Below are 13,419 nucleotides of genomic sequence, written 5' to 3'. Positions count from 1 at the left end.
TCTCACACGCTCCCCCATCAACTCTTCCCCTTCCGCCTCTAAGTCATATCAGCTCACAGGATTTCTCTTTGTGGCCACTACACTAATTCATCTGGAAAAAAGAACAGAAAAATAGCTCGTTTGGTGTGGTGAGGGGAAGACTGACCCTTGGCTTTCTAACCATTCACCTCAGCTGAGACGCCCTCCCAAACCATCATACCTCTTCTCTCACACAGATGTTTCTCCTAACCCCCACTATCCGATCTCACCAACACTCTGAGCCCCCCATTCTCACACAGTTGCCCCATCCAGAACCCCTTTTCTATTGGTCCCCAAATACAGAACCTGTAGCTTTATAAGCCCCAGTTCACACCTGCTCACCCTCAGACTGCCGTCCTCTTAACCCAGGCACCTTGACCCCCATTCTTCGTGCCACCCCGTGCACACCAACTATTTTCACAGTCCCAGAGCCTCTCATCCCCACCCAGTTACCCTCCATTCTTAATGTTCTCCAATTCAGGGTCCTCATCACTTATCCTACCCCCAGAATCTCAAGCACTCCTCAATAAAAATGGGCCTTACAAAATATCGGTATTTCCCATGATCCATTCCCCTTTCCCTGCTCAGTCTTAATTCATCCAAATTGGATCTCTGAACCCCTGGGTCCCTTGAGAAAAGAGGAGAGAAGGGAAATCTCTCTCGATGCTCCTTTCTCCTAACTTGGTCCTGCCCTGGTCCAGTCATGTCCCCACTGGGGGCTGTGAGACTTAATTAGCCTTTTCCAGATTACTCTGAGATTCTTGAGACAGGCTCCAAAGACTATTCTGAGCTGGGAGGAATTTTATCGGCGTCTTTTATGGCTTTGTTTGTTCTTCAGTTTCTCCAGCTCGGACTCTTTAGCTGAGTCTCTTCAGTCATAAAACAGCCTCAAAAGGACGAGCTGAAACCGAACTACGTAGAGCCATCTTGACACCTGCCCCTCGCCCCACCCCATGATGGGGAAGGGGTGCCTGGATCCCTACAGCTGCCACTACCTCCCCACCTACCCCAAGCACCCATCTCCAAACATGGTATCCCATTGCCCACCCCCCCCATCTGGGAAAATGGAAGCAGAAGATGACTCAGGGGGTCAGGGAGGATCAAGGCTTGTTTAGAGCTTTGAGATCCCTAGATGAAAAGTAAGAAGGCGGGGGTCGGGGGGAGTCATGAAAAATCAGCGTCTGGGGCTCAAGAGCAAATCACTGTCCGCCCTACCCACCCACTTCCCAGACTGAGGCTCTTAGTCTTTCATAAATAGGTGCAAAACAGGTTTGCATCAAAGCATGAGCACTTAAAGCTAGCCCGAACGGAGCTGCCCGAGTATACTTCTTCCCTAAGGAGCTGAAAACTGAGAAGACTGACATACCTATGTAGGATAGGCTCCAACTGTTTCAGCCAGATGAGCTAAAAATTTTCCGTGAAAGCCCACCCTATTACTGTACTGGTCAAGATTCAGACTTCAATGGAGAAGAGACTTACAGAGGGCTGAGCATAGGGTCTCTTATGTTTCCAGAGTTATTTAACCTCAGCTCTCAAGAACAAGACAAGTAAAAAGCTGGTAACAGCGCCAGAAGACATTAAAGGTGGCCCTATAATGTACTCTCTCCTTCCCAAAGAAACCTCCAACTTTCTAGTTTTCCCTCTAGGTACTTTCTCTCTCAATTATCTCATCCATTTTCACAGCTTCAATTATTATGTCTATGTAGGTGAGTTCTCAATCTATCCTTCCTTACCTGACCACATTCTCTCCAGTCTTCTACTTCCAATGTATGATGAATTTACTTAGCGGGGGTTCTACTAGCAACTTAATCTAAAATGTAATTCATATTCTCTCCAAAACCAGTCTCTTCTAACTTGCTCTTTTTATTTAGACAGGTACCACTATTCTATCAATCACCAAAGCTGAGAACCTCCAGCTTCATCTTTGAGTCCCCTTTTTTCTTTTTCCCTCTTCTCCCATCTTACCTACAATCCCCACCATCAAAGTCCATCAGTGACCAGGTTCTGTTTATCATGCTTTCACAATGTTGGTATCTCCATCCTTCCGTGTCTATTCCCATGCCTTTGTCCTAGCTTAGTCTTTTAGCATCTCTCATCTAAACTTCTACACCAGCATCTTAACTAGCATCTCTGCCTCTGTCTTTTTTCCAAGTTATCTTCCCACTGCCTCAAGCACAATCTCATTTAAACAGTTTTTGCATGTCATTTCATCCCCTCCATTAGAGCGTACAGTTCTATTCATATCTCTTTCAAGTTTCTCATATGAACTCTCAGTGCTGGATAAATGGGTCATTCATTCATTTATTCAACAAATATGCATTTAACATTTACCTTCTACATGTTTGGCATGTTGAGAAAGCAAATGTGAATATATATCATCCTTGACCTTAAGAAGTTCAGAGAAAGCTCTGTTGGGTATCCCTAAAATATATCTTTTGATTCTTGCTTCCATGACTTTGTGCATTCCAACCATGTAGAACATTCTCCTGTCTAATCTTAAATTTTTCCTTAAAATCCTACCACTTCCATGAAGCTTTCCCTATCACAATTATCCCTTCTTTCTCAGAATTCCAATAGCACTTAGTTGTCTGTATCACTTGCTGGGCATGTCTTACTGCCTTCACTTACAGTTTCCCATTGCTACACTTAATTATACTAATATTTCCCCAAATGACTTCAAGCATCTGGAGGGTGGGGACTCTGACTTTCTTTTTATCACCCCAAAAACATTTAGCACTGTTCCTTACACACACAATTGTGCCAGTAATATGATTGGAGACACCATACTGGCCAATGGAAGAAGTGAATTTCCAGGATGGAAATACAGTGTAGTGTCATTGAAAAAAGCAATGCTTCTGAAGTCGGAAGAAGTGAGTTTGCCTCCCGGATCTACCAGTTATTAGCTGAGACCTTAAATTCTGAGCACAGTGTGCAGGGTTTTATGAGGATTTGGCTTCATGAGGAAACATACGGAAGGAGTACACCAGTGCCTAGCACCTAATAAATGCTCAATAAATATTCATTTCCTTCATCTCAGTTTGGTTCTGGTAAGAAGGTAGGTTGGATAGAAGAACCTCCTTTGGGGGCCTTCCAGCTTCAGCTTGTACAGGTCACGGGAACACAACCAAGAGGGAAACACGAACCTACTCAATCACTGCTAGCTTTCTAGCCATCTTTATTCTTGAAATCCTCAGCACTTAGTCTACTTTTCGTTATCACATTTGTCATATCCCAACCTCCCTTCTCTAGGGAGCTTCCCACTCAACTTTCACCCAGGATTCCCCAATCTAGGAAATTAGTCCCCAAACTCCAAGCCTGGAGAATTTATTTTCTCCATCCCCCCATTTCCTAGACCCAACATCATCTTATAACCCTTTCTGAAGATGCTCAAGCCTTCGAGGGTATTATGTCTCAGGGCCTCAACACCCCTTCAAGGAGCCCATTCTCATCAACCTCAACTACCACCTTTCCCAGCATCTCCCAGATATTGTGAAAAAGCTTGGGACAGTGGCCTGAGCAATGAAGTGACCAACAAGGCTCAGGAAAGTCTAGCACCTCCCTGTTCAACTGAAATAAGTCAAGGGTCATCCATCCTGGAAGGAGGGAAAGTGATTAAAATGTTCTTTCAAGTTTTCTTTAGATTCAGGTGAGGGTCTAAAAATAGACAAAGAAACACAAAAGTCCTGGCCCAGTGGAATCATCCTCTCCTGTCACTGTCACCACTAGTAGCAGCAGCAGGTCTCCACCAGGGCTGTGAGAGCTCCTTTAACAGGGAGATGGGGGAAAGGGAGGGGTGAGTCAGCGGGAGCTGGAAACAGAGGGTTTTGTTCAAGGGAAGAAGTCTGTGATGCAAGCTCTAGGGAAACAATGTGCTCCCTGTATCTTCACCCCCTCCCCTCCACCTCCCTCTTCTCCCCACACCCCAGCCAGATCACTGACCAGGTCTCCGGTCAGAACAGAAGCTTCCTAAGCCTCTGGTTTCCATCTAGCCCTTCCCAACTCAACAAACTTTACCTTCACCATCACCCTGACTGCTCCCCTTCTCAGAGACCAGTGGTGGCTCACAATATTCCCAAATTTCACATGATTATTCCTCAGCTTAAGCTTAGAGCTTAAGCTTCATGCTGCAGTTCCACAGTGCTCACTCACTGCTTTAAGCAAAGAAAACCTCTTTCTAGTCTCTCTGCCTCCAAACCCTTACACTGATCTCTGTCTGGCATGTCCTTTTCTCTTTCTTACCTAGGTCTATCCCTTCCTTTCTTCCAAGCCTTGCTCAGTATTCTCCTCCTCCAGGAAGCCTTCCCTAGGTAAGCCAGATTTCCAAGTCCAAGCCCCCTTTTATACTATGTACTCTTAGTATCTGGTACCCAGTTTACCATTTCTTGTGTATGTGTCTGTCAGAGTCTAACTTGTGTAGGTGATGCTTCTCCTCCCCCTCAATAATTTTTTTGAGAGTTTTATGTTCAGAACAAAGCATAAAAAGAGTTCAAGTTACAGGGGTATAAAAAATGGAATGGGCAACCTGGGGAGGAAGGACATAGGCAGTGATGGTGAGATGTAGAATTGATGTAAGAGGCAGCAATTCATAAGAGTACGATCATTAAGCTTTTCCTCACCACCTATCTGCACAGACTTCTGGGCAGGGTTACAAAGAAAGAAATTACACAGATGGGCTTCCTACACAATAAGGTCTCAAAAAATAGTCATAATTGTATAATAAATAGAGGACAAATGAACCCAAAAATCAAAAAGAAAAATCAGAAGACTAGAGGCTGAAATATTGAATAAGAATATCCCATAGAAGTCAGAAATAAAGTCTAACTGAGATGAGAGAACAAGATGTGTTTGAAATAAGAGGGGAGGACAGGGTTTGAAAAATGGAGTGGGGGAGGGATATAGGATGAGGCTGAGGTGGGGTGGGTCCAAGTTCAGTCAAAGTGAGACCAAAGTCACCAGGTGTCCTCTAATCCAGGAAGGCATCCTTGAAATGAAGGAGCTTTTGGAATGCTTTGAAAGGTAGGAAAGAGATGGCTTGCTAAAGAGCATATCCCCTGTTTGAGAGAAAGTAGAAGGCAAACAAGTAGAAGGGGATCATAGCAGATAAGCCCGAGCCAGGTGGGAGAAGTGTTCTCTCCAATCTCAGTCCCCCACCAGTTAGCCCTGTAATCCCAGGCCAGCATAGCTCCTTGGAGCAGAGAACTGTTCCCAACAGGACTGGCCGCTTTGAATGAGTTCCACCTCAGCCCCCCACCCCCACCCAGGACCCCTTCCACTCCCTACTGGAGTGGAGAACTTCATATCCTGAAATAAATCTCCTCAACAATAGCCCTTACAACTGTGGCTTATTTTACAACTTTCAAAGCACTCTCATATATTGGTTCTCATCTGAGACCCCCACTTCCTGCTGAATTTCTATTCCACTCTGTGCATAACTTAAACCCTGTGTCACAGTTAGACATAACGCTCCTGGTATCTATTTCACAGTGCCTGGAACATAGCTGGGGCTCAGTAAACACCAAGAAATAAAGGGTTGATTAACTGATCAAATGTTTTAGTTTCAACGGAATGGGATGACATTTGATATCAGAGAGGACTTCCTGACCACAGTGTGGATGGAAAGATAGTAAGAGAAAAAACCATTAATAGTCACAGAATTGTTCCACAAATTCTCTGACCAACATGGACCTCTAAAATGTCTTTCCCTCCAACCCTAGCTTCTAAGAAAGAAATGAAAGTGGTACTTGTTATATCCCTACTATGTGTCAGTAGTAGGTACTTATACATATATTATCTAATTTATCAAGCCATATTCCAACCCAGCCCTTCCAGAAAGATTGCTTATTCATTTTTCTTTAATAGACTGCAGAGAGGTTAACTTCACACATTTCACATGGGGCCTTCCTACTTCCACTTTTAAGGTTTTCATTTTGACTAAGGGCATTACTTTATGGTGCAATTTAAACTCATTTCCATTCAAAGCGTCTCTCTTATAATCCCTACCTTATCCCTCTCTCTCCCTTACTCAGCACCCCTACATACACCCCACACATATTCTGATTTCTTCTCCTCTGGGTTCCTTGCTCCCTTTTTCCACCCCAAAGGCAAACAACCTTCCCTAAACCCGTAAAAGGTAGATGGAAAGAAGGAAGCAGAGGACACTGGGCTAAGATGGAAGCTTTGAGCCCAGAGAGACTAACAAGGAGAGAGCCACCCGCCCTCCGCCAAGGTGGCTTTGCCTGCAGTTTTTATTATGCATCGATTTTCTTATCCATCTTCTTTAGAGCCTCTTAGATCTTCAGGCTGTGGCTGTTTCTCCAAATTGTCATTCACTCCAAGCTCTCTAGCTCCTTGCAGCAGCTAAGAGAGGGTGGTGGGAACTGAGGTGGTGGGGTGGGGGGTGTGGAGAGGAGGGAGAAGGCAGCCAAGAGACGTGAATGAGGGTTGCTAAGTAACCGTTGCCAAGGAGCCAGTACCAAGGAGCATCCCAAGCTGCCTGCTTATTCCAACCTACCCTCCTTCCACATCTTCCCCTCCCTTAAGTTCACTCAGGTCTATAAAGCAGCTTGATTCTGTCACCTTCAGCAGCTGCAGAGCTATTTCCTTAGCTCTTCAGGTGAAGGGGTGCAGATTCCACTGACTGAAAATCTCACATTCTTAGACCTGGGCTGGTCATCATGGGCACCCGTCTCTCCTTCAGATGGCACAGTTTAAAACAAATTACTAATGTGTTTTCATTTAATTAACAAAAGGAAAGATCCTGTCTGCATAGGCAGGTTATTTGTAGTTGTCTGAATTCAGAGGGTGGACATGCAGGCCAGATGGAGAGCCAGACTGTGTCCATCACCCTAAGAGGATTTAGACCCCCTCGGGGAAGCTCCATCATTTGATCTAAAATTTTGTGAATCCCAAGAACAGAAGATATATCCTGTTCTTACATCAGGATCAATTCCAGACTAAAATGACATTTTGATTGTCTATAAAGTTTGGATTATCCACTAATTAGGATCATCCGTGTCTGCCCCCTCATTAATGCAGAGATTCCAGAAATTACTGCATAATATTTTATAGCAAATTTACCATACCAATTCCACTTGACTCAAATAAATATGAGAAGTTCACATCCCTCCAGGGGTAGTAGGGGGAGTATATAGCAGAAAAAAAAAAAAAACTGAAGGGGGTGGGGCAGGGAGAGTGTCACTGAGGAAAGCCAGTCGAGAATTCAAACTCTGCCAATAAGTAACCCAGAAAGCAGATAAACATTCTTCTGCCAATAACCCCAGATAACGCCAGAGCCACTATCTCTCCAAGGTTAGTTTATAGGAGGTGAGGTATTACCCTGAGTTCTCCCAGCATCCGCATTCCTAAACTGAGTAAGTGCATTCTCCTCACTAGACCCGTAGTTCCTATTACATGCCAGATATTGTTCTCAGTACAGCCAAAAGGGACCCCATCTTTGGTCCTAAGTGTCTCTCAGCCATCCTCCTGTCACTAAGAAAAAAATATTCCACAGTCTCCTTCAGAATCTACCAGAGTTTTCCACTCTTGAGAGTCAATACATCTTAGATTTTCCTGATGTTACTTCAGACCAAACAGCAGCACCTTTTTATCTAAAGGTCTCCAAAAAGTAGTCATGCAATATAGCACAGCGGTAGGTAAAAGCAAGGCTTTAGAGTCAGACAGACATAACTCTTGGAGCAAGGAACACCATCTCTCTAAGCTTGAGTTTCTCATCTGTAAAATGAGAATAATATCACCTATTCCACAGAATCCTTGTAGAACTGAAGTAGGTACCATGTTATCATGGTGCTCAATAAACAGTTGCTGCTGTTATCATCATTATTATCCCTGGTCTACTCAGGATTGGGTGAATGGATAAACCAAAACAAGGAAACGCTCATCCAAAAACGCCATGTTTTGGGACTTCCCTGTGGCTCAGTGGTTAAGAATCTGCCTGCCAATGCAGGGGACACAGGTTCAAGCCCTGGTCCGGGAAGATCCCACATGCCACAGAGCAACGAAGCCCATGTGCCACAACTACTGAGCCTATGCTCTAGAACCCATGAGCCACAACTACTGAGCCCATGCGCCGCATATATACTGAAGCCCATGCCCCTAGAGCCCATGCTCCACAGCAAGAGAAACCACCGCAATGAGAAGCCCACACACCGCAATGAAGAGTAGCCCCCGCTCACCACAATTAGAGAAAGCCCACACGAAGCAAAGAAGACCCGATGCAGGCAAAAAACAAAACAAAACAAAACATGTTTTTATGGCCACCCAACTTCCAAACGTGAGCTAATTATCAATGAAGTGAAGCCAGAAAGCTGAGGCTATCGTTCTAATGAACAACATGGACTAAAGAAGGAAACCTTCACTGAAGCTGGGTTAGAGCTGGGGTCCAGACCATAACCATGGTCCATGCTGACTTCTTATAAGCCCACAAAACATTATGAGCCCACAAACCAAAGCCTGAATTAAGAAATGGAGAGGGGCTTCCCTGGTGGCGCAGTGGTTGAGAGTCCGCCTGCCGATGCAGGGGACACGGGTTCATGCCCCGGTCCGGGAAGACCCCACATGCCGCGGAGCGGCTGGGCCCGTGAGCCATGGCCGCTGAGCCTGCGCGTCCGGAGCCTGTGCTCCGCAACAAAAAAAAAAGAAAAGAAAAGAAATGGAGAGGGAAGAATGGGTAAAGGAATATTGTTTTATAGGACCAAGGAGTTCCCTTTGCCCTGACCCCTTAATCTAACCACATTTTATTTAAATCTGTCACCTGCACCTCAGCCCCATCTGTTAGGGAGGATGGGTCAAGAGACAACTGCCACCCATGTCGGTGCCTATCAGGTTCTTCCTGATGTCTGACTACCATGCCTCTTGCTGTGCCCAAAGCCCTCTCCCTCACAGATGCTGTCTCTAAAACTTAACTTCCCATCTCCTCAAAGTTGGAGTCATAGGTGAAGAAGGCAAGAAGAACCGACCAGGCAGTGGGTGAAGAGGAGTTAAGAGGACGGGGTAGAGAGGGGAGACGTCGCGGGGAAGAAGCAAAAGACGGACGATCCATGAGTAGAGCAAACAGCATGTGCAGAACATTCTCCCCAACTCCACTAAGTGGTTATGGAAAGAAACAGACCTGGTGAAGAGGGAAAAAGAGGAAGAGAGGAATAGGGAGACAGGCAGACAGCCTTTCTGTCAGAAAAGGAAATGAGGTCTAGTCTAACGTAGGAATTCCCAATACACATGCTGCTTTGGTGTTGCAGAGCCTTTTCTGAAAGGGACTTGGGACTTCAAGATATTCCCCTGAACTAAAAGGGTCATAGGAGATTGGACTGTAGATCAGGAGATAGGACTGCCGTTGAAAAGTATAACATATGAAAGTAAAGCAGTTAATGGAGGTCATGACCTTGACTAAAGTTCCCCCTTTTCTCTCATCCCCTAATCCAATGAACCCGGAGAGGATCAGTGGACCCTCTCTCTTCCTCTATCTCCCATCCTCTGCTCCTCCCCCTGCCATCTCTCGAACAAAGCTCCTTGGGAAAATCTGCCCATATTCACTTGCATTAATGTCAGCCCTGGCAACAGAATCGGCCCTGGCTTGCCCTAAGCTACATGCCCTATCCTGTCTGCCTAAGAAAGGAACCAATAATGCTGCTGCCCACTGAAGGACAGACTCCAGAAAGAACCTCAAGCTAAGAACTAGAATATTGGTACATCTCAGAAATTATTAACTGTGTCCCCAGTGTAAACCTGGGCTCCCTGCGTGCAGAAGTCGGCTTAACCATTTCCCCTGCCCCCACACTATGCTCTTGCCTCACTCTTCCTTTTCCTCTTCCAAGCAGTGTTATTTCTGTTCCACCTCATTTACTCTGCACCCATAGCATGAAGTCCCTTATCAGATGTAAAACCAACCTCAGCTCATCTCAGGTTCCAGCCCCAGTGCAGATGGAAGAAGATATACGACTATCCTACATGCCTCCTGCTCCAGACATAGCAAGTGGCCCAGCTTGGACAAGAACTTAGCTGTTTGACTTCAAGGGCTATGTAGGTACCACTACTCTACTGTCTATCTCTGATGGTCAGAAGTCTGTCTTATGCACGCCCTGAGCAGCTAAAGGGAAATGTGGTTCTTCCTCCTCCAATAAGGATCTCTTCAAAACAAAGCAATCTGAGTCCTCTAGGTACATTTCTGGATTATGGAGCAGAGGGGTAGTGTTCATCTTGAACTATGCAGGAATACAGGATCCATCCTTGTGCAGGATGCCATTTGCAGTTAAGCTAGTCCCCATGGGGTGGGAGAAGGCTGCAGAGAGGCAAGGGCTACAACTTCAATTAGAGAAACTTACGTTAATCTAGATAAGACCCTCTCAATGGTCTGAGGTGTCCTTCAACACGGGCAGGGAAGTCATGCACTTTGTGAGAAGGGGAACCATTAGTCTTGAGCGAGCAACTGAAATGTGTCATCCCAAAAGGAAGCAGGGGTCAGGAAAGGATTAGTGGATATAAAATCTCTGGGTAGGGGCTTCCCTGGTGGCGCAGTGGTTGAGAGTCCGCCTGCCAATACAGGGGACACGGGTTCGTGCCCCGGTCTGGGAAGATCCCACATGCCGCGGAGCGGCTGGGCCATGGCCGCTGAGCCTGCGTGTCCGGAGCCTGTGCTCCACAACGGGAGGGGCCACAGCAGTGAGAGGCCCACGTAATGCAAAAAATTAAAAAAAAAAAAAAAAAATCTCTGGGTACCGGTATCAGATTCTTATCCTCTCCCAAGCCTTTCTTAATGTGGCCAATCCTCTATGAGAATCAGAAACTAACGCTACCAACTTGTGCCAGGAGGAGGGAGGAAAGAAAGTGGTCAGAGGAGGACCCTGGTAATGCAAGAACTACCGGAAGCTGCTGGGAGATTGGCAGACTGCATACTCCTCACAGCCTTTGATTGTCTTCAGCCTTGGAGCTGGGATCCAGGAATGACCAAGAGGGGATCTAAAGTCACTCGGGGGACATCTTTCCTCTCCCCAAAAGCCCAAAGGTCTTGACCAACTCCCCCTGAAGTATAGACCCCAGAACCCACTGAGACCGAGGTGGGAGGTAAAAGAGAGTCTCTGTGACAGCAATTTGCCTCTCTCTTCTCTTTGCCTACCTTTGTCTCCATCTCTTCCCCAGCTTCTCACATCCTGGGGCATTACTTCAGAGGCCTCTACCTTGATCTGTCTCCAAGTCTCTAGCAAGATCAAAGCTCTTAACACCTAGTTTGCTTGTCAACTCTTAGGCTAGAAAGAGGGGGTGGGGTCCGTCCTGAGGCAAGGGGAGGGCCCTGACTTCCCCTCTTCCCAAGGCAGAGGGGAGGTTGGGAGGTTAAGAGTTTGGACCAAGGAAGGAACCAAACTTGAGGTTGGGCTAACAAAAACGCCCCCTGGTAGGAAGGCTGTTATTCTCACTCTGTTATTGATTTTTATTATTATTGTTATTCAGGTTGTAAACTGAATTAACTCATCATCGTAGTAGGGTAAATATATGACAGTGACCAGAAATGTCTTTCCTAACTTCCCTATCTAAAGAAGACTTCCTGCTATTCTTTATCACAAGGCCCTGTTATTTCCTTCAGGTATTTACCACAATCTATAATTGTTAGATTTGTTTTCTTGCTTATTGTCTATTTTCCACTAGGAAAAGTTCTATATTCGAATGAGAGAAAGGGAATGATGAATAAGTAAATTAGATGGGAATAAGTCTACCATATGATAAAAATTCCTTAATAATATGATCTATACCTGAAAGTATCGTAGCCAGACTTTTATCAACAATAATATCCTTAATCAATATCCATAATACCCCTACTTCTACATCTCTACTGATGACCTCTTTTCCTGCAACTCTATGCCACTCATTAATGGTATTTAACAATTCTAAAGCACTATGGAGAGAATATAAAAATATACAGGGCACAGTCTGTCCACTCCAGAAGCTTACAGTTGAGGAAAGGAAGATACACAATAAACACAACTGAAGACAGTGTACCGTAAGACAGTGTATGATAAGGCTGATACTCAAAGGAGTGTAGGAATTCAAAGGAAATAAATTGCTTCTGGCTGAGGTTATCCAGGAAGGCTCAGGCAGGAGTTAATATGTGAGCTCTCCCATGATGATTGTGTAGGAGTCTAGTAGTCAGAGATTGGGAGGAGGGAATTCCAAGCTAAAGACATTGTTACTAGGAAGGATTTCTTGACTTTGGGCATCATCTGACATTGAACTTCTGTTCATCATTAGAGAGTGAAATGCAAGGACCAGTGAAATTCAAGATAAAACTGCAGAAGCTTGAGGCTTTAAATAGGGAAGACAGGAACCAGGACCCAGGTCCCAGCTCAGGTTCCATTTATCCCCAAATCTCTTGTATCTGGTCTTATTCGGGGGATACAAGGTTCAAATAGGACAGGGTACCAGTTATGTTTCCATCTAAATGTCTCTCATCTCCCCTCTCCCCACACCGAGTTCTTTATTAACAATGAAATGATTTCTTAATCTCATCACTAAGAAGAGCACAAAGCACAGAAAAACATAGGCTACACAAATTAAGTTAGATAATTTGCATACCTGGGGAAGGAGAGAAACCCCTCCTCCTTCCATCTCCAGAGTCAATTTCCCTCGATCTTCTGACACCGTATGTCAATAAATATCTGTATTTCTTCCTTCCCTGGACAAGAGATGCTGTTAAATGTCAAAGTGAAGTTTGTCATAAAAATCCCTCTTAAAAAAATCTCCCAAGTACAGCATTGGAAGATGGAGGAGAGGAGTTCCTATCTTTAGGAACATAGGAGTAGCTATGTCTTTACCTTGGAATTCCCTCCTCCCAATCTCTGACTACTAAGCTCCTACACAATCATCATGGTTGAGCTGTGTTTTCCTCCTAATAATGTTCAGGTCGTCCCGCCTTCTGCTTCCAGGAGCATCTCAGACAACCTCTTCTTAAAGTTTTCTATAAACAGAGACACGCAAACAGAGACACCACCCCTGCTTCTGTGAAAGTTCATTCTGGTTTTTTTTATGAAATCAGTTTCACAAGTGACCAGTTTCTCACAATCTCAACTCTAGATTTCCTAATTAGTATAATTTTTAATTCTTCTTTCTGGAATGGCTAGAGTCCCAGTTGGAAGCAAAGAAGTAAATAAAATGGCTTCTCTTAGCACCTTCCATCAAGGGGGTTCTAGGAGAGTGGAGGTGATTATGTGGGTGGTGTGCATACAAGGGTGACTGTGTATTAGGCTAGAAAGTAAAAGACAGGAGGGTATTGCCTTGCAGCTGCTGTTTCTCTTTCTCTGCAAACCTCCTCTGATTATAGCAGATTTATAGGGGCCCCAGAGCAGCCCAGCATCTCAGCCATAAACTTCCCAGAAAGAAAACTCATTGAGGTTCCCT

The sequence above is a fragment of the Delphinus delphis genome, chromosome 11 (genome assembly GCF_949987515.2).
Source record: "Delphinus delphis chromosome 11, mDelDel1.2, whole genome shotgun sequence".
Taxonomy (NCBI): domain Eukaryota; kingdom Metazoa; phylum Chordata; class Mammalia; order Artiodactyla; family Delphinidae; genus Delphinus; species Delphinus delphis.
This window is presented reverse-complemented; position numbering follows the sequence as displayed.